Consider the following 22,759-nt stretch of genomic DNA (forward strand, 5'->3'; position numbering starts at 1 on the left):
CTACCTTAAAAAATCTCCTATGGGTAAGTAATTTGATTTCTCTTCCCCATAAATCATTCTTTTTTAGAATATAAAATTAAAGAGATTTCTTGACATTTACCTGCCCTTACCTAGAAAGAAAACAAAACTGAAAGACACTTATATTTGATGCACTAAAATTTTGCATGTCATTTCAAAGTTAGAGGCATTCAAGCCTTACCGTAGTTTAAAATAAAAATAATAAAAATAAGATAAAGAAAATACAAAGCTTTCCTGTGAAGCGCTCTGGGACTGAATCTCCTTCTTTGCACTAAGGCTGAGATGCTGATGAAATGTCAAATAGTTGATATCTGCCTCATCTGCTGAATATAAAGCTCTTGACAATCGTAAACTTCTTCCAGCTTTCCTACCTTGTTAGCTGCAGTACAATAGCTACTGATGTGTTGGGGATAGATGCACATAACTTGCAGAGTTACTGAAAACGCTTCCATCTTTGAGATGCCTGGTCTAGTGGAAGGTGTCCCTGCCCATGGCAGGGGAGTTGGAACTAGATGATCTGGAAGGTCCCTTCCAACCCAAGCCATTCTATGACTCTATTATCTTCTCACTCATACTGTCATATCCCTGCAGAATATTCAAATCCACTGATATTATTACATAGGCACCTAATAACAAAGATGGTCTTCAACCCACTGTAACATGTCCTATCTCTTACAACAATCTTAAATTTCCATGGATAACTTATAATTTGATCCTTGTAGCAGACTTTGAAGTATGTTAATTGGTTCAGAAGAATGAAAACCTACATGCATGTAAATACTGTCTTTATCAGACCTACTTTGCACATATAATATTTAGTTACTGTTATATAAATCTATTCAATCTCAGTTGCTTTATCAAAACTCATTTGCTTTTCATTATAGTCAAATGCAGGCAGCCTTTCTGATGTTTTAGCTTACCTTTATAAAAGAGTGGTTTGAAAATACCTTTTCATATGGTATTGCAAGCTTTCTAAATAGGTCTATTTTGATAGCTATTTTGTTAAAAAGAAAAAAGAATACAGAACTCTCAACACCAAAACCAGGTCCATATACTTGACAACTGAAAAGATAGCAAGGCTCTGTGAAATGTCTCAGTGGTAGTAATTGCAATTTAAATTATTTTGCTTCCTGCCAGTTGCTGGGGTTGTCTCCTACACCTGTAAAAATGTTGTGATAACCAGGCAATAAGAAAGTTGTACAGAAAGTGTGCTATTTTATTCTTCTCTAGGTATTTGATATGTGTAATATATTTTAAAGAACAGGCAGAACATTCTGCTGATATGATTATGCTTATTTTAATAATGTTCACTGTTATTTTAGGCCTGTTCAGTACAAAATCAGACTTGTAAAATAGAGATTTTTTATATTTTTTTAAAGCTCAATAATAGACAAGTTACAGCTTGCAGGATCAATGCATTGCTGGGAAGAAGACTAGGTGGGATGAAAAATTTGAGGGAGAGACAGGTGAAAGCAAAAATGAGCTTGTCAAATAGAGTACATACTTGGAATATTTTAATTACTGAGGGTATGACAGGGTGTAAAATAAAATGGTTGTTCATAGTCACTTATATCTGTTGTGCCGCTTTTTTGACTGAACAGAACTTTTAATTGGCTTTATAGGTTTTGCATGATTTGTTGTTTCCATACAATGTCCATTTGACAGGTATCAGGATATCTGGGTCACTAGTTCATACCTAGAGACTTTTATCAAACTTTTGTCAACATTCACAATAAAGTTTCACAGAGTATTTTCAATTTAAGTAGCATCTAAATTTGAGAGTTCCATGGATCCCAAGTACAGCTGTCACATAAGGAAAACCAAAAATCGGAAATTCCTCAAATCACAGTGCACTTCAACAAGAATTAAATTGATTTTATATACCAACCTTTAGGATTTTTTAGCAGAAGCTACTCTATTCTGCTTTAGAGATCTGGAACGAAACTACTTGCTCTACTTTTTGTTAAGAACACTGTAAGCACAAGTAATATGAAAACCGAACATGTGCTTAGAGTTGAGAATAAACAAGGTCTACAAGAATGGAGACCAGTACTTAAAAGTTATCTCTGAGGTCAGGCAGCACGGCAATTAGTGACATCCTGCCTGCTTCTGTTCAAGTACTTGCTAAGTCAAAGATGGGCCACATTAGGCATTCTGCAAACAATGTTTAATTATTTTTCACTCCAGCAAAGCATTTGTATTTCATTTTTACATAGTACATCTTAGATTATGGTTTTTGCAGTATTCTAGAAAAAGATACAAACCGAAGGAATATGCTGTTAAAGAAATAGCTGGATATTAATATTTGTAGAAAATGATACCACACGAGAGGTCTTTTAAATATAGTAGAGATATATACTGAAGTCAGCAAGAACTGATTGGGTTCTAAATACATGTACTTACTCAGGGTGCTGTTACGATTCACTTCTAGAGCTGCATCTTTTACTCACAGCAAGGAAGCAGCATAGTCATGTGTTTCCACAAAGCTTTAAACTACCAGGAGTCAAAAAACTTACGCTATTGAGAAAACTTGTAGTGATCCTAATAATCCTTAGTGTGAATGCTGTCTCTTAAGTTCCTGAACACACTGTATGTGATCAATATTTGAATTATATTCCTTTGAGAAGTTAATATTTTCCTTTTACTGAGCCTCATTGCATTTTTATGTTACTTTCCACCCTCCTAGTGCACAGTATTGCTACTGGGTTGATTCTGAACTTTCTGTATCTTTCAGTTACTGGTAAATCTGGTAAATTGGTTTTTATTCAATGAAACCTTTAGTTACACCAGTTTATGATTAATCCCATATGTGCTGTTTGGCTTTTGTAAGACTTTCTAAACTGGGAGATTTTTATGGAAAATAAAAATATTTTTTCCCTATTTCTGTTTCAACTAAGTATATTTTATTTATGACAGCCAATTTCAAATGTCAGATCCCTGGCTTCAGTGTTTCAGTGAACTGGGTTAACACTGCCGTCAATCTCACCTGAGAGCAGGACCTCTGGACACACAGACCTGATGCAGGAACCTGAAGAAATGGATCATGGATGGTGAATTCCCAATACTTTTACTCTGTATCCTATACTGGTCCTTTGTTGCATACTGATGTGTCACACTCTGAATTAGATGTCACAATGTTGAGTAATGCTCAGGTTAAATATGAGACTGAAAGACCCAGACAGCAGTTTACCTTTGGCATGTCTCCCATTCCTGGCCTATGTGAAGTTCTCATTCAGCACAGATGCAAACACAGGGTTTGCTCACTCTATCTTCCCCACTACTCTTGCACTGTCTTGCCCACTACTCTGTGGGCATCACTGTTTTTGAGGGCTCTGTGGCAAGGGGATGGGAGTGGCGTGGGTCCCATCAGGTGGGACACTGAGCATTTCACCTTTAATTCTGTTGTCTGAAAATTGTAGCTTACTGCAGACCACCCTGTGATCTCATAACAGTTCTCCTGACTTCAGAAGAACCAGTCACAAACCAAACGTGGCTTGTGATTGCCTAGATCCCATTTTTTTCTCTGACAGAGTTTAAGGGGTTTAAAGTGTTATTATTGATTTCCATGGGAACAGGAAAGGACTCGTGTTATCCCATGCATGCTGAAAATCCTATGACAGTTACTGGAAGGCAAAAAAGACACACTAACTCTCTCCTTTAAATTGCAGGATGAAAATTGTGTATTAGAACAATTATGCCTCAGGGTGGACGTGTAAGTATAATGATACTGAAACTTGGCTTCTTTTCAAAGTACACAAGTCTGTGGCAGTTTGGCATTGAAAAGCTGGTGATTCACATCCATAAAAAACAGAAGCTGAACAAAAATGTCAAGGTGTGACAGAGGGCAAACCTCAGTTACTTCCAATATGGAAAAAAAGTGGTTCATTTTCAAGAGAGTAATTGCTGAATTTCTTTCTAGGAATACATTTATATCATTAAAATATCATTATGTATTAGACATAATTATAAGTTAGATGAATAATTTTTTGAAAGGTGCAAGTATATAGAGAAGCCTCCCACTCTGCACATTTTCGACGCACAGGAACAGCTTATAGCACAGAGAAGAGTCAACGGTCAGTTTTCTTGCTGAGAGAGAATCACGACAGAGATCCATGGGGATGTATTCATCAGTGATCTGTAATAGAGAATGAGCAGTGAAGTGACACAGGGTAATTAAGGCAAGGGTAATGCCAAAAAAGATGCACTCTCAGGGGCTGGGTGGTAAAAGAGCAGAACGAGATCCATGTGGGTAGATGTAGGAAGAAAAATAATTGTAATTTAACAAAAATAATGGTAGGTAGTGAAGTAGTTCTTACACTGAGAATTTTATTACTGAGTATTGCAAGATTGCACTTGTGTAGCTTCTACTGAAGTTACTGGATGTCCTCCAAACGCTAGCAAAATGATAAACAGTTGGACACTGGACTGAGTAACAGAGGAATTCAGATGAATCCGTAAGTCATGAGTAAATAGCTTAGCACCCCTTTGGGCCTCAGATCTTGCATCTTGGTAAGTCAATTACATATAATAGTTACATTTACTACCTCTACTGTGATCCAATTTACAAATGAACTATAACGCTCTGTCACTTCCATTTATTTCCTATTTAATTCATTTCTTTCTGGCACTTTCAAACCATTCTGTTCTTTTATTAGAGTTTAATTAGGACAAATTGAGGAAGAAGCAAGAGACTAAATTTCAGACATTTTTTTTACTTTATCTCAATTTTTAAGCAACCCTTATCTTCCTTTCACCAGATTACTAATACCACCTCTTAAATTTTTTGGAAAATGTGTTTTAAAACAACATGAAATGTGTGCAGGCCACAGAAAGATCTGGGTTTATGGCTGCTCTCAGGCTAACAGTCAGAGAACATTTTATCTCCAGTCAAAGGAACATTCGACTACGAAGGGCCAAGATTTATTTTCAGGACTGGTTGAAATTGTGCTGGTTCAGAAATGCCCGGTGCTGCTTTGATTTTCATCATAAAATCATAAAACAGTTTGGGTCAGAAAGGACCTTAAAGATCATCTAGTTCCAAGAGCCTGTCATGGGCAGGAACACCTTCCACTAGACCACGTTGTTCCAAGCCCTATCCAAACTGGCCTTGAACACTGCCAGGGATGGGGCAGCCACAGCTTCTCTGGACAACCTGTTCCAGTGTCTCCCCACCCTCACAGTGAAGAATTTTTTCCTAATATCTAATTTAAATCTCCCCTCTGTCAGCTTAAAGCCATTCCCCTTTGTCCTATCCCTACATGCCCTTGTAAAAAGCCCCTCTTCCAGGTTTCCTGTAGGCTCTCTTTAGGCACTGGAAGCTGCTCTGAGGTCTCCCTTGAGTCTTCTCCAAGCTGAACAAGCCCAGCTCTCTCAGCCTGACTCCATAGCAGAAGTGCTCCAGCCTTCTGACCATCTTTGTGACCTCCTCTGGTCTCACTCCAACAGGTCCATGTCCCTCTTGTGTTGATGGCCCCAGATGCTTTTTGGGGTGAAATTCTGAAGTGTGGCACCAACTAGGGCAGAAGGATTTGCTTTGCTTATCTTGGCAGCGATCACTTTTGCAAATATTTCTAGAAGCCTCTGTCAGTATATTGTTAACACCATGTTATTTTTTTGCTTTGACAACCTATTTTGATTGTACAGGATAATTTCTGAAGGGAAAGTATGCTTTGTATTTATGGTGACCCTTAGGTAATATGATGGTTTTACTAAACTATTATACCTGTCCATCGCAAGAGGGATGTTCTGAGTTAGTATTGTACCTTGTGTATCTGGTCCGAAATTTTGCTCTGGCCCAGCAGAAAATCACATCTGGAGGAGTTCAGTGTTCTCTTATCTTTTCCACATATGAAAGGGGTATTTAAAAGTATAATATCTTCCATGGTCTTATTTCATCAATTTGAGGGGAAAATAATAACAGTATTAAATGAATTCCTATGTAGAAAATTGCCTAAGGACTCAGGCCCCAAATGGTTTGCATTTCAATATAAAATAGAAATAGCTGCTTTTCACCTGTCACAGCAATTTTTTCCTTCAGCTTTTCAATTCTGCCTCTGCATGTTATGTAGCTTCAAATGTACTGATATCCTGAGCATGAAAACAAACTCTTCTGGATATTCTGAATCCCAATTTTTATGAATACTCTTTTGAAGTTGCCTATTTACACACCAGCTTTTTTCCAGCTTTGTGTTTAAGTCAGCCACTCTCAGTTGAATAAGTGGGGAAGTTGGTATTTATTCATATTAGATCTATTAATACTGCTTTTATTTAGCTACATTGAATACTTAAGCATACATTTACTAGCATGAAACCTTACAATAAGTAAGATACTAATGGGCTGAGTGGTAGGGAAAGGGACAATTTTGTAGATAAGTTATACGCTTACAAAACTTACACATTTATGAAACCTAAGAGGTATCAGTGTGTAAATGCTACAGATGCTTGAGTCTTTATTAACAAGTTAAAAAAATAATTCCAACTAGGGAGAATTTTGTTAACTTCATTCTGATAAACAACTGCATGATGAGCCTTTGCTTTATCAGGATTTGCTACCCCTTTACCTCACACCTAATTCTCCAGCATCCTTTTTAAGCATTTGTAGTTTGAATCCTACTTACTATTAAATTGTTGTTAGGCCAAAAAAGCTTTTTGAAGTGCTCTCCCAATGACATATAACTTCCCATGTATTTTTTTCAAGCTTCTTCATATTCAACCAAGCTACTTCCAACTCCATACGATACTTAGCAATACAAGCTACATTAAATATTCCAATTAATCCCATGCTAGCTGCCAGGAGGATTCTGGATTTATTTTCCTTTTAAGTCTTCCTTCAGAAACAGATTTCATGCTCTTCTGTCTTTCCAGATAAGAATAGGCCAAGTTGTTCAAATCTGGTAGCAAATGTTCAAGACCAAGGACATACATAAAATACAACTCAACAGTTCCTTCTGTAAGCACATGATCAGCTACAGCTACTACAGGCTGGACAGATTCCAAGGATCAGGTGTTACTTAAAATAAACAGCTGCCCTTACACAGCAAAACTGACATACTGATAGACAAAAATAACCCCCGTGCAGTGCCAGAACTTGAACTATGGAAACATAACCCATGAGGTGAAATGGTACTGGTTTAATTTTGATTCCAAAATGGTGTACCCTTTTAAAGACGGTACAGGTTAAAATGTGACATTCAAAGCATAAGGGCCAAAGAATTTCACCAGTGGTGCAATTACAAAGAATGACAATATACCTTCCATTCTTGCTTGAGAAAACAAGGAGAGTTGTTTCAGGATAGCAGAAGAAAAGTGTGCACTCAACGGGCCTACTGTGTTTCCAGGCTGATGAAAGGGAATTGAAGGTCACTGCTTCTGTAAGGAGTGACCTCTCAGAGCCAATACGTGTAGTTTATTGTGAGTGAAAAACATTCTGATTTGACCAAGGTCATGCAGAACAGCTCATTTTTTTCTGAGCGGGGAGAAATTGCTACATAACACATAATTTAAATATTTTCAACCTTGTGCCAAGCATGTTTCTTAGCCCATATTTTCTATTGTAATACACTTATTTGGAAAGATTTCTGGAAGACTGAAATGCCCTTGTTTTTTTCACAGAAAGATGATCTTCACCGGAGAAAAGCCTTTGCATGTCATTAAAGAAGATTCCCACCCTCCCATCCTCAGAAATTCCAAGACTAAGGTAAACATTCCACCCGTACTCTATCACATCATTAATAATAAATGACTGGGGGGGGGAAATAAAGAACTTTATTTTGTATTTCTGTAGCTCTCAGATGGTGTTTTGTGTCGTCCCGAACGCCCGCTGACCTGTTCTTTTCCATCAACAGACTGAGTTTGCGTACATTGTTTTGGTTCATGAGCTTACATAAACTGCACTGCCTTGTGGAATGACACAAGAGTTCACTTTTTTAGGAACACTCAAACCACAGAAGCAAATGTAGACCTTGAACTGTAGAGCAAGCACTTAAAGAAACAACTCAGTCTGCAGTTTACTGAATCAGCACTATGTGAATTCTAGTTTGTTGGGTTTTATATAAGTCTTGATGTTATGAGTTGTGTGTGTAGCTCATGAAACTAAACTAAGATGTGGTTAGAACTGTTTTGTTTGTCCCTGCATGCAGATTTGCTAAATCTGAGGACTAAGTGATGCTAAATCAGTGTCTTGTATGAGGCAAGAGGTGGTAACTGTAGGAATGGGATGTGAAATGGTCATGCACTAGTGCTGCACCTAAGGCTGCCACCTAGTTTTCCAGAGGCTGCTTTGAGGTCAGTGTGAAGGCTCCCCTCAGTGAGCAACTTCAGACCATCTTCCCTGAGATTATCATATGTTCTCTGTGGGGCAGCAGCACCAGCACTGTTGCAAAGCTGGTGTACTAAAGGGTGGCCAGGGGGGTCTCCTGGCACCCTCCTCTGCCTCAGTGCAGCTTCCCAGTTGACTTGAAAACTAAGAGAGGGGAGATTTGGGCTGGGCATGAGGAAGAAATTTTTTACAGTGAGGGTGGTAAAACACTGGAACAGGTTGCTCAGAGAGGTGGTGGATGCCCCGTCCCTGGAAACATTCAAGGCCAAGCTGGATGTGGTTCTGGGCAACCTGATCTAGTTGGGGATGTCCCTGCTTGTTATAGGTGGGTTGGACTAGACTTTTAAAGGTCCCTTTCAACTCCAACTATTCTACGATTCTATGAGGATGCTGCTGAATCATGGTGTCACCTCTGCATATTGAACAAAGAGCTGTGACTTCTATGACATGACATTTTATTTGGAATCCTATTAAAGACTGTGTAAGCTGGGAGTTAGCTCGAAATAAGATCTCTAATTACTATCTTTGGGGAAAATCACTGTTGGTTGGTTGTTTTTTTTCAGATTTTCCTGTGCTGGAATGCTTTCACTATTGTAACTGAAACTTTGTCACAGATTCCTTTTACAAGACATTTAACAATAACATAAGCTTCAGCTGAGCCCTTTTATGGTAGATAGAAGGTGTTACACATAATCTTCTTAAGGAGCTTTGCATGCACCACCTTATACAGGCAGAATAATAATAAAGTTACGTTGACTTGCTTTCCAAGGGAAAAAAGGTTACTACAGCAAATTAAATATTCTCCTAAACAAGCATTTAATTAAGAAAACAAGATACAGTAGTTATTGTTGGTCAATTAGAGACGTAATAATTATTCCTGATTATCTTACGAGAACAGGATAAGTGAACAACTACCATAAAAAACCTAAAGTGCAAGTAGAATCAACTTTAACATATATTATGTAGAAACAAGTAAGTGGTAACCGAAGTACACCATCAAGTCTTCTGTTCATCTTTTCAAACATGTTAAATTTAAAAAGTCAATATAGAATGGTAGCATAGAGCTATTATGATAGTATATATAATATATAGAAAATGTTCTTAGTATATAATCATATAAAGCCTCTTTCCCCCTCACTCTTCGCTTTCAGTTGCCCCAATTTCTATAAAAAAAATGAAAAAATCTGGCTTCCAGATTTTGTCGGATTCTTCTCAGAGAGAAATTTGGGCTCAAAAGGGGACATATTTTCTAAAGATTTTTATTTTTAACATTTATTAGAAATGGGGAAGCAACTTAGAAAAATTAACATATTCAAGAATGTCTGTCCTTATTCTGTTCATAAATTATTTCCAAACAGACTGAAATTAAGGAAGTCATTCTTATTCAAAGTTATTCAGAAATAGATTGTACACAGATAAGCTAGCTGTTCAAGAGCTCTTTTTATAATACTTACCTAAATCGTATTCCATGGGGCCTTTACTTTGATTAGATCACTAAAATATTTATAAATCTGCAAAAGCATAATCAAGATTTTCTAGTGCTGAGTTCTTGAGGCTGTCACTGAGATGCAGAGACTAACAAATCCATCCATTAATGAAAAATAAATTTGATTAGCAAATATTTAATCAAATGTCATTGACAGTAACTTAACCTTTCCCTTTTGCAAGGGAAAGGTGCCCTTATTAGATGCCAAGTCATTTTCATAATATTTCAAGTAATTTAAAGGGAGACACCGGCTCTGGACTGCAGTGCAGTATATTTTTCGTCACTCAGCTGCTGTAAAGAGATTACAAAATAAACTCCATCTGCTCCAAGGGATAGCTTTAAAGCATGTTTAGAAGTGAGTAAGTACTTTATACATCTATGGCTTGGTTTTCAGGGATCAGGTTAGGGGTGAACGTGGTCACAGCCAGAGGGCTCTTATCAGCCCTGGGGTCAGGGTGCAGCCTATGTGCAGGAGGGTTTTAGCAGCTCTCTAATTTAGATGAGGAACACGGACTTTTCCCAAAGTTTGAATTCTCCCCCTGCAGAAGGGTGCCTTGTGTGCTTCTTTGAAGGAATACTGGCTTAAATATCCTTATCTCTAACCACTGCTTCCTGCCCCTCTTGCTGCTGTGCTGGTACTGTTGCTCCACAGCTTAGTAGTAGCCTGGACAGGGGAACCGATTCCTTAAAAATCCCCAAGGATCATGTACCACTTTTCAACTAAGTATTTCTTTCTTCTCTGCCATAATATCTAAAAATAATGGATGCATATATTAAATTTCTATTTTTAGGGCAAATTATGTAATTTTAGATGTAATCATATTTCTACTGTCATACACTTTAAGATAGACATGCAAAAATATTTTTCTAACTGTAGCCAAGTCTTCTTGTGAAATGAGGTTCAGCTGGTTTTCTTATTTAATTATCCTTAGTTTAATTGAAATGTTCAGTATAATTATGCAGATCAAATAATGACTGTGAACCTGTGAAGTGATGGATTTTGAATTCTAACATCAGGTACGCCTATTGTTTCATTATTTCCCATTCATCACGTGCAATGTAAGAGGGGAGCCACTGATTATACAGCTCTCTTGGTTCTCCAGGTACTTTAACAATGCTCATCCCTTTTGCTTTCTGAAGAAGCTTCAGCTTAGACCCAATGTTCAATTTATGTAGTTGTTACATTCCAGCTATGGGAATACCAAGCACTGCAAGTAGGTTCTTCAGAATGATAATGAATTTGATGGTATGGAATGTGATGCATATAGACCTTACTTTATTAGATGCTGTTTTTACTTATCACCTTCTTTATATAGTTATACCAAAGGGTTCAGGGGAAGTTAAATTAACTTCTTGGTTTTTTTTTCCCTTGTTGTTTTTAACTTAAGCATCTTTAGGCCTTAAATTCATAGAAGCCCAAAGCACAGACTCAAAGATCTGACTCTTTTTCAGTGTTATTCTGAAGTATTTGGCTTAATTTTGAAAAAAAAAAAAAAAAAAAAAAAGTTTTTCATTGTTTTTGTAACTTTATTTCTTAATAATGTCTGAACCATGTATTTAATGAAAGCAGAAATATTAAATGGACGACTATGAATTGAGAGTTTAGGTCTAGGGTTTGCTGCACTGTAGGACTAGACACAAATCAGGAATCCCTTCCATGACTGCTTAATGTTACGGGCAGGAAAATCTTAGCCTGGAAATTTGGAAGCTCAGGAAACTGATATCATAATCTCAGTGTATGTTCTTTAGCATGGTTTACAAAATGAAAGCTTTTGTCTTTGTTCTGTAGAACTGGCTCTTAGTTTACTCCATGCAGTTTTCCCCATAATTGTGTTTTGGACACAAGAACCAGAAGGTCACTGAACTTTCAGTGTCTCTATTTCTTTACTGTGTGTTTTTTAAATTGTTTTCAGAAATATTTGCAGTGCAATTTTTGTTAATGTGCAACCTTAGAGATATAGGTTATCTTGCCTACAGATCCAATTAGTTTCAATTCCAAACAAACAACAGGTACACACCCAAACACTTGGAGCTGTAAAGTTTATTTCACTAATTTCAGTAGACTTGGAGGAAACTCTTAAGAATAGGGAGTGCTTTTTTAGCATGGAAATTAGTGGCATAGGATGGAATAGAACTTTAATAATAACTCTTAAAAGAGAAAAACCTTTCTCCAAAGTTGATAGGTCTACCTGGGCAATCTCAGTATGCTGCTGGAAACTAAGATGAGTAGGAACAACTTTTAGTGTTTCTCTGGCCTTTAACCATTGGATCAGCCAGCATCAAGCATCGCCAGAATCCAGGGTCACCTTCTCACTGCGCTTTTCATCTGAGCAAACTTGGCTGTAATGCGTGAGAACCTGGACCAATGTGTACTGGTACCAAGAAATCAATCCTTAATTCAGGAATAATAGCTAATTAAACATTGGTAATTTAAATAGATAGTCAGAAATAACATTTTCCTAATTAATGTACTGGCAAGAAAACTCTCTCAAAGAATGCCAGACTATGTATTTTGAAAGCACATTATATATATGTAATTTGTTAATGTGACTCTGGAGAAACTTGACATCACAAACTCTAGAAAAGCAGTCTGTCCTTTAAAATCTTTAGCCTAATGGAAGCTGGAACACTTATAAAAACAGATGGAGAAAACTGAAGAGAAACCATGAAGGAAAGTACATTTAATTTCTAAGGATTCAATTTAGAAATATTGAAACAAACGTTGACATCTTCATAGTCTTAAAATCATAACCAACGATCTCAATATAGCTGCATGTTGAAATCCAAGTTTAAGCTGTTTAACCTTATATTTACAAAAAAAAAAAAAAAAGAAAAAAAAAAAAAGAAAATAAAAGAAAACCAACCTTAACATTTCTGTATTGCCATGGCTGTAGAAAGGTTAGTATGTGTCAGAAGAGAGATACTAAGTCAATAATATCCTTAGTGTTAGAAAGCACAATCATCTTGCATTTTTTTAGTAACTCAGTAAGTGCAGTACTATGTAGGCAAATTTCTGGACACAAAATCAGTATTTCCCTGTCTAACTCAGATTTTCCACAGTGAAGGTATCCAAACCATAGAGCTCGTCTAGTGCAACAGTAAAACACAACAGTATTCAAGTACTCACCATCATCTATATTATTAGCAGTAGATTAAAACCCCCATATGCTCAATTTGTTTCATTTCCGATAGCTATTAAATAGCTTGGCAGTAAGGTTCTGCTGTGGGTTTATTTTTTCAAACAGTGTCTAACCTTAACATGTTTCCTTAAAAAAGTTATGGATATATCCTAATGGTGGCAGTAGTCTGGTCATTCATATAAAATTGGAGGCATCATTCTTTTCAAATTCAGAGTTATGACACCAATATAAATTCTACTTGTGTGCTTTTCCACAGAAAGATATAACTCTTGAGGGGAATGTTGCTGTTTTTATGTGGTTCCCAAAGGATTTTTCTTTAGAAGGCAGGTTTGTGGAGTGATAGTTAGCCATGACAGCCACAGAGTGTTCTAGGATAGCTCAGTTTTTTGTAGGAAGGCCTGTCAAAAGACAGACAGGTTGAAGTATTTCACAAGCTGCCCATTTTTACCAGAGAACTAGGGAAGTAGTAGTGATAACATTTATATTTGAGAAAGAGCAACTTGCTGTGTAGTCTCGTGGCATTTTAGATCTCATCGTACAATATGGACATTCTTCTCAGTTGTATTTTTAAGAGATCAGAAACCAATAAAATGAGCACTGAGTATTCTACTCTGCTCTTGTGAGACCTCACCTGGAGTATTGTGTGCAGTTCTGGTGTCCTCAACATAAAAAGGACATGGAACTATTGGAACAAGTCCAGAGGAGGGCCACGAGCATGATCAGGGGACTGGAGCACCTCCCGTATGAAGACAGGCTGAGGAAGTTGGGGCTGTTCAGCCTGGAGAAGAGAAGGCTGCTTGGAGACCTCATAGCAGCCTTCCAGTATCTGAAGGGGGCCTATAGGGATGCTGGGGAGGGACTCTTTGTCAGGGACTGTAGTGACAGGACAAGGGGTAACGGGTTAAAACTTAAACAGGGGAAGTTTAGATTGGATATAAGGAGGAAATTCTATCCTGTTAGGGTGGTGAGACACTGGAATGGGTTGTCCAGGGAGGTTGTGAGTGCTCCATCCCTGGTGGTGTTCAAGGCCAGGTTGGATGAGGCCTTGTGCGGGATGGTTTAGTGTGAGGTGTCCCTGCCCATGGCAGGGGGGTTGGAACTAGATGATCTTGAGGTCCTTTCCAACCCTAACTATTCTATGATTCTATTATACTCTACCATATTTGATCAGCTGATCAGAGGGCTGGAGCACCTCTCCATCAGAGACAGGCTGGGAGAGTTGGGGTTGTTCAACCTGGAGAAGAGAAGGCTCCAGGGAGACCTTAGAGCAGCTTCCAGTACCTAAAGGGGTAAAGTCAGATTCTGCTCTGGAGTTGAATGACTTAGCTCAGGGCCTGGCCCAGTTGAAATCTCTGGCACAGAGATGTATCATGAAATGTCCAAGGTGACTGAACTTTGGTAATTGTACTGTGCAATCAAAATGGGAATGAAAACCAGGTTTTTATATGTCTTTTCTGGTCACAGATTTTACTAAAATGTGTATATAGTGTCTGAAATTATGCCTTTTGGTCAAAAACTCCATTCAAACACCACTGCAGAAGATTCAATGGCAAAATGTGATAGTGAGGTAGGAGGAATGCAGAACACAGATCTGGAATGGAAACCTGGGGAGGAACATCATGTATAACTAACTGTATATTTGCAACCTGCTTAGGTATTTATTAGTGGCTTATTAATATTTATCATATGTGTGTTAATATCAATACAGACTCCATTAATAAGAACCTTTATCTGATAGAAAGTATTTCAAAATGCCGCTACTTTTTTCTTTTAGATGCCTGAGATAAAGAATGCTGGAACTGCAGCAGCTTCAAAAGAGCCAATTTTCAGTGTGAGTGGCAGGGGTTTTTCTGTGTATTAGACCTTTTGACATCTCCTCTTGCGCTTAGCAATGGAACAATTTTTTTTTTTTTTTCTGAAAATCTAACTTGGTGTTTAGTCAAGTACATCTATTTATCAACATAGTTCTAATTCTATGTAGACCTGTGGGAAAGTCTCTTCTCTCTAGATTTGATTTTTAAAACAACTGAAAAGTCTTCTTTTTAGATCCTTCTTTATACAGGAATATTGGAAACTTTACTGGTAATCCAATTAAAAGCAAATTAGCAAATATGAATTAACAAGCAAAAGTAATAACAGGCTAGTAATAAGCTAGTTACATTCATGATGGAAAAATGAAAAGTGAAATTTTGTCAATTTGATTACTGATAATATTGAGTAACTTTAGAAAAATCCTAAAGTGATAGTTTTGAAAGAAACACACTGAACACTTAAAATTCAAGCAATCAAAGTTGTCATTAAGTGTAACTTTTATGGAACCTGAAGTTCCTTTTTATTTTCTATAGACTCATATAATAATCGAATTTGCAAATCTGCACTGATAAGAGAAGGAAATGTAGTATGCTCTACAGTGAAAGTATTTATGCAAATGTATGTTGCAATGTTACGTTTGGGAGACATGATATTGCTGCAGTACTTCTCATATAACTAACACGCGTGGTCATATACACAACATATTCAGGATTAATGTGTCATTAAAACATTAAAATTCTGCTAGTTGTAAATGATGCATTAATATGCTCATCAAATGTAAAATATGTAGATTCAAGGACATTAAAGGTATAAGGGAGCATTAGATAATTTAGTTTGAAGTCTTCTGTACCAAAGGCGTTACATTTCACCTACTCCCAGATATTCTGCACGAAGAAAAAAAGAATCCCTATTTTCATTTTTCTTATATTCAACCATCTTCACTGCTTACAAATTGATGTATAGGTAAGTATATCCTTATGTCCTTCAACAACCCAGTCTGAAGTTGTTAGGTCAAAATCCCCTTAGCAGGTCCACCTATATAAGGCAATCATACATTTATTTATCTGGCACTCAGGTGTTTGATACACCTTTATCTGTATTTGGAACCTTCCAGAATTCAGTACTTTCTTGTCTTTCACATATAATTCTACAGTCAGGTTTCACCCCACGCTTTTTCTCAAAAAGATAAAAAGACTAAGACCTTTTATTCCCAATATAAAAAATTGTCTAGTTTCTGCAACTTCTCATTTTTGTAATCTTTCAGTTTTTCTTTTTTTAATGTGGATGTAAGAGCAGGGTGAAGCATTTGAGTATTGGTATCTTCAGTGCTACCTAGAAGGATTAAAACCACCTAACTGCTCTTGTCTGTTATTTTGGAGTTTAGAAGACTGTAAGATAGCTTCATTTTAATTTAATTTTTCCATACCAAAGTTTGTTTATTCAGTATAATCCCCACAGTAGATTTCTGTCCTCGGAAACCTTAGCTCGGTCCCCTGTGCTATAGGTAGGACTCCAATTCCTTTTCATTAGATGAAAACCATGGCATTTTCTTCTTTTAAACCTCATTTTGCTAGAATGAGTAGCAAGGTTGAAGGGGTCTTTAAGGAAGACACAAATGCTTTCTACTAATACTGTGAACCCAGCCAGCAGCAAAAGGGAAGCTGTGCAGTCACAAGTAGCAGGACAGTGTGCTCAATAAGCTAATGAACACTGCTGAGAGTTCAAACACACTTGTTAGGCTGACTACATCTGCACGCCTTTTGAATCAGAGCTAGCATGGGTCTGGCTGCCTCAGAGCAGAGCCAAACCCAGCAGAAGTCAAATAAATATAACTATTGTAATCCAGATCATTCCAGATGAATGCAAAGCTTGATTATAATTATTTACCACTCAACCAATCCATGCATCAGCCATAAATTTTATCAGCAGTGATTTTGTGCTTACTTCCAAGTCATTGCTCAAAATATTGAGAGGCATTTATGCTGGAGTCCTGTAGCAGAAGCCTGTATCATTCCACTACAAACAGTGCCATGTGTTTAAAGTGTTTGACCGAAACTGCTTAAGAAATATGCCTCGATAAATGTATACGAGTTGGAAGCAGATATATGTAAATGCGGTTGGATATAATAGCAAAAAATCCTCCTAGACAGCTACTTAAAATTTGCCTAATGATAAGTTTAGACAAGTCAGATCTATCAACCTTACAAAAACATGTGTCAACAGTTTTAATCATTAAAAAGCTGTGAAAACAGCTTGCAACGCATAGGAATCACAAAGGGCAAAGAGACACATTCATACTACAGAGGTAAATCCCTGCCCTGAAAGTAAGGAATTCTGCAGACCTGGGCACTTAAAACTAGCATTTTGGTACTAGACTAGTAACAAACTAGACTGAATTCTGGCATCTATGTGAAAGTCTGAAATGGAAATAATGAGTGATTTGATGTTCTTTAGGATTGCTCTGATTTACAGTCTCCAGCAATGATTGGATCCTTAGAAGACTGCCAGAACACCATGCACTCAGGTCACCCTTCCCCCTTTCCCCCCAACACTCATGTCTTTGAGATAATTAAAATACTTGTTTACCACTCAGGTCTTCAATTATGTGGTCAGTATCCCCAGCTGACCACTTAATGCAGTTTTGGGTTTGTTTTTACCAGTACTACTGCAGAAAAATACCTTTTATACAGCTGGATCTTGACTATACTTTTCAGAAAATCAATTAAGTATTATTTGCTAATTTCATTACTGCTGTCTAACTGATGACTTTGTGGTCCCCTTTTTTATACTATAATAAGAATATGCACCAAAATCAAATCGCTGTCTGCATTAAAAAAAGGACTGGTCCAAAATGCAGTTGGAAGAGTAACAGAAATAATGGCAGTTTAGTTTCTTTTTGGCTCTAGACATTTCTGATTTTAAATACCGCCTTAGGAACTATATTTTGTCTTCAGATGTAGCACCAATAGGGAAACTGGTAGTTTTCCCAGGGTAGCTCTTCCAACTGAAGTTTTCTTCCACAGGGTTAGATTTTCAATGGCAGTGCATAGAGGGCATGGAGGGATAAGAATATCATTAGCTCAGTAATTCAGCTCACATTAGAGTGACCTGGCTGTCCTAATTCTAAAGGTTATTTTAATTTTATGTAAATCTGTAACTGCCAGTCACAAAAAAATCTACATAATATGCCTTGCATTTTAGTTTTACTTGTCATCCTCTTTTGTCCATGAACATGAGTTAACTTTTTTCCTTGTCTTCTGATACACCAATGTCTTCTCGAGTGAAACTTTGATTAAAACTGAAGAGCTTTTCTCCCCCCTCTCATGAAACACAAAGTTGTAACTTTCCTTTCTTACTTCTTTTTGTTCATCAAACCATTTTCGGGATTATGTGCAGCTAGAGCAGGAAGAGTTGGCTGATTCATGTCTATGAAAGCACAATCTGAACCAAGGGAAATATTCAAACACTTAGGCTAGACTCTGACCACAACACTTCTATTAGTGAAGGGTTATTCACCTTATTAAAATTAATCCCATGTTCATGCCACTACCTGCCCCAGAAGGCATCTTTATTTTAATATTGATTATATTTCATATTCTGTGCTTTTAATTAAATTTTATCTTTAATAAATCCCCTTTTGCTTTGTTTCACTGCCTTCTGTGATTCACTAGAGTAGCTACATAATAGGGACTCTAATTTCCTGATTGGTTAAGCCTGCTTCCAGAACGTCTTTAAAACCAAATGGCCGCTTTTTATATGCCACCAGAAAGTCAGAGAGAAAAGAATCAATATAAGAAAATGCTCCCTCCTCAACACCAGCAGATGTTATCCTCTGTTTTCTGTACTTTCAAGTTATATTTTGCTGTTTAAGGTTGGCTCTGGCACAGAGTGAAAGAAATATCAGCGCACAGTTTTTGAAAATCACCTACTGGTCCTTGCCTTGTTTGGTAACAGATTTTGCTTGGGAAGACATGCAAATACACAAAAAATGCATCTTTTTTTCTTTTTTTTTAATAGAGGATACGACGTCCTCACTACAAGGGTGGTAAGGCACTAGAACAAGTTGCCCAGAGTAGCTGTGACCGCTAGCCCAGCTTCTAGCAGTGTTCAAGGCCAGGTTGGATGTAAGATAATACAGAGACTCACCCGTTGTAAAACTCTGCCTACGTCCAATAATGCTAAATATCTAAAATATTTTCCAGAATGCTAAAAAATCAATACATCTCTGAAGAACAGATTGGCAATTAAGTGAAGATCATTATTTTTGTCATTAAAATAGCAAACTCAAGTAGTACCATAAGATCTTTTCAAAAACCTGAGCTCCAAAAACTCCTCTCCAAGTGAGGGCATGCACCTCAGATACTAACATCATAAATTTACTTTTGCAACCACATAGTAGAATTATTTCAGTTACTTTTGAAGTATTTGGATAATCTGGATTTTAAATGTCCTTAGATTCACAGCAACTTAGGGTGGACCCTATCTCATTTGTCTGCACATTACACTCTGAATTTGTTAAAACTTCCTACCCTTTCACACCTTTTTTCTGACTAGGAATATGGTGATAATGAAGTCTTCATAACAGCATCATCCCCTTAATCTTTTATCTGTTGCTGTTGATTCTGGAGTTTACCATTTTATAGTTCTTTTTAGTTTAACTCTCGCAACGACTTTGTTCATTATTCTCATTTTATGTTTGGTAAGGCTCATCAGGTGATGAAAAAAAGCTTGAAGCATAAAAAAACTTCACAGAGACTGTCAATATCTCATTAATAAACAAAACAACAACAAAATGAACAAACAAACAAGAAAAATAGTCTAAGTGAAAAGGTGTTAATTGAGGAAGGCTCGAAAACTCTGAACATAAAGGATTAAGAAATGGGTGAGTTTTTCATGTTAATTCATCTGTTTGGAGGTTTGAGCTTATCCTGCACACCTGTGATCTTGTGAATCAACATGAAGAATACAGGCATAAGCAAAATCAACAGAACTGGGAAAGAGTGTAGGTAGACAGTCAAGATTCTGGGTTAGTGTAAGTTGAACAGAACTTTCCATTTTCAGATATCAATGGAAAGAAATATTCCAGTCATTTCTACTAGCTGAACACCAAGCCAGTGACTTCACGTAAGGAAAATATAAAGTTCAAGACTCCCGCTTTCTTTGAAGGGCTTGGTGTGAGGGATGTGCAGCACATCTCAGATCCTTGGAACCCAGTTACCCATATTGGCCACTTACCTGGCTATTTTAAATTCCAAAATGGATGAATGTAGTTTGAAGACTAGTTTAGTTGCGGTTTTGTTTTTGGGTTTTGTTGGTTGGTTGGGGGTTTTGAGAGAGAGTTGGAAAAATTGGGGAAAAAAAAGGGGGGGTGGGAAGGAGAGATGGAATCCTTCACATATATGTTACACCTGCTACTTATTAAAAATCTAAGTAAGAAAACCATTGATAAATATGAATTCCAGTGTGGTAATGTTCAAGGACCAAGTTGGACCAAAGTCCAGTGGAGATTACAGGCAAAGAATGGTCAAACTAGAACTTTGACCACTGCATTATTGACGCTTGCTGAGTATTTTAGTTACTGAAAGGAATGCATTTGTTAAGGAACTTGTTTCACAGTTGTGTAGGTTTAGTTATGATTAAATAATAAAACATATAAACAAAATATGAAGGAATTTTTCATGCATTATGTTTAAGAGAAATTTTAGTTTGTCTTCTGTATGATTCTCACTGTAAGCGTAATCGTCTACTATTGTGTGTTTTTTTTCCTTTATTTTCACTAAGACAAACAGAAAGTGTAAAGATCTTGGGACAGTAGTATTTTTAAAACTTTTTAAATATTTTTATAAAATGAAAAATACTGCCTGAAATTGATGCAGAAAGAAACAAATAAAAACCAAAACACCAGCATGATCATTTTTAGAGCTGGCCTCTTGGGTTGGGTATCAGCTTTGAGCAACCTCATCTAGTGGAAGATGTCTCTGCCCATGGCAGGGGGTTCGGAACCAGGTGATTTTTAAGGGCCCTTCCAATCCAAACCATGCTATGATTCTACAAATTCAATTTAATGAAGAAAATCCTGCAGACCCAGTGTCATACATTCTCTTTTTTCATATTTTACTTTCTAATGCTGTCAAATTAAACCATTTTATCAAAACTAAATTGCCTGAACTAAAAAAATACAAACAAAACAACAGCAAAACTTAGACCTCTTCATTTACTACAGTGAATAAGGTGCACAGTATTTTTTCCACAAGACCAATTTATTCTGTGAACCATGCATGCAAGCTATCAAAAGCTGTAAATTAGTGGTCACCTCAGGCATTAGAGATAAGAGCTCCTCTACAGGAGCTCCCATTGAGTCAGTCTGTTTCATCTTTGCTAATTAACACTTTTTTACCATTGCCTTATAATAAATAATTGAAACTATCATGTAGGACATGATTCAGGGAAAAAAAAAAAAAAGACAGCAAAAACTTTAAACTATATAATTTTCAAAGAATTTTTTCTCTGATTGGCTTCTTCAGTAAAATCCTGAATAATTAGGAAATAAACTGCTCTCTGGCCTTAAACGTCTTTGAAACTCACTACTGCTTGAACAACTTTATGTGCATCTGGTGCTGCAAATCAAACATTTCATTCCCTGAAAAGTCCAGGTAAGCCGTTAAATACTTCATGGTAGCACAAGGATCACAGCAGTGTGCCATCCCTGTAGTATGTACAGATACTTCAGTATCACAAGATCTAACATGAGGAAGCAACTTTTAGTATGAAAAGGAGAGTTAATCTTGAAGCTTTTGGACTGTGTCTTTGATCCTGACTGTACAAGCAGAACACCCAGCCAGCAATACAAGAAAGGTTTCTCTTGTATTTCTCAGTAGCTTTTAAAGCATCCTAACTTTGTACTAATTCTGTGCTAGTATTAACTCTTGAGTAACACCAACAGCAGTAGGTATTTGCATATTATGAGCTACCTGAGGCAACATGATCATAAAATACTATTTTTACACCCTAGCTCTCACCTTTGTGTGTTTTGGGCAATTCTGTAAGAATTAAGACACACCCGCATAGCCCTCATTTGCAAGGAAGACATTTCTGCCATACTGTGGTTGTCAATATGAAGACTGGTTTGATTAAGCTGTGCTAAGCAAACCCTGAGCGTGCCTTTGTCAGGACTGGTCCACAGAGCTTCACTGCTAGGAAATGCTGTATGAATAAATACAATTACAGCAAAGGAAAGCCTAAAGGTAATTTGATAGCCCTCTGCAGAATTTAGCAAGATGTCTTAAAATGAAATGTTGACATTTCTATGGTTACTTTCCATATAAAAGAGGTACCTTTCAAAAAAAGCAAAGCACTTAGTTAACATTCCTCAAAGGTGGATCTAGTATTCTTCATTAGCTAAGTTTCAATTGCCTTTGTCAAGCTTGTCTTCCTGGGAAAGGTCTCTGTCAACTGTGAAATCCACTTAAGGTAATTAGTATTCTGTTAGATTTAACTGAGACTGTGAATTAGAACTGTAACAAAAGAGAGAGTCTACTTGTTTCTTCATTATCAAACAAGTGGAGCTTCCAGCTCTTGTGGCAGCTGAATCTGCCTCTTTTTCATGTCATACAGGCCACACTCAAGTCAGGATTAATAGCTCTGCACAACAATTGCATTTTCCATTTTACCAGAAAAGATGGCATCTCAAATGTTCCTGTTCTGATTCATAACAAGAGTAAATCTCATCTTCTGCACAATCAGGAAACAGTTTCTTCCAAATCAGTGTAGTATTTTATTTAAATTTTTTCTACAGATGTTTAAATTTTGTTTAAGAATTTGACATATTCTTTGAGGTTTAGTTGTAATTTATAGACATATTGTTAACTTTATATTTAATTGTCAGAGAAGCAGTGACCATGTACAAATGTATAGATGTTACAGTCCTCTGAAACTCTTGATAGGAGAGAACATTGGAAGTATTCTAACACATACTTTATTTTTAAC

General features: G+C 36.9%; 1 long non-coding RNA gene across 1 annotated transcript; it reads left to right on the plus strand.

The window, feature by feature from the left end:
* Positions 1 to 2,952: 2,952 nt before the first annotated feature.
* On the plus strand, positions 2,953 to 7,734 carry LOC136007275 (uncharacterized). The gene is made up of 3 exons (XR_010609574.1): positions 2,953 to 3,068; positions 3,687 to 3,730; positions 7,630 to 7,734. It is a non-coding gene; the product is annotated as an uncharacterized LOC136007275 (long non-coding RNA).
* Positions 7,735 to 22,759: the final 15,025 nt, after the last annotated feature.

The sequence above is a fragment of the Lathamus discolor genome, chromosome 1 (assembly GCF_037157495.1).
Source record: "Lathamus discolor isolate bLatDis1 chromosome 1, bLatDis1.hap1, whole genome shotgun sequence".
NCBI classification, from domain to species: Eukaryota; Metazoa; Chordata; class Aves; order Psittaciformes; family Psittacidae; genus Lathamus; species Lathamus discolor.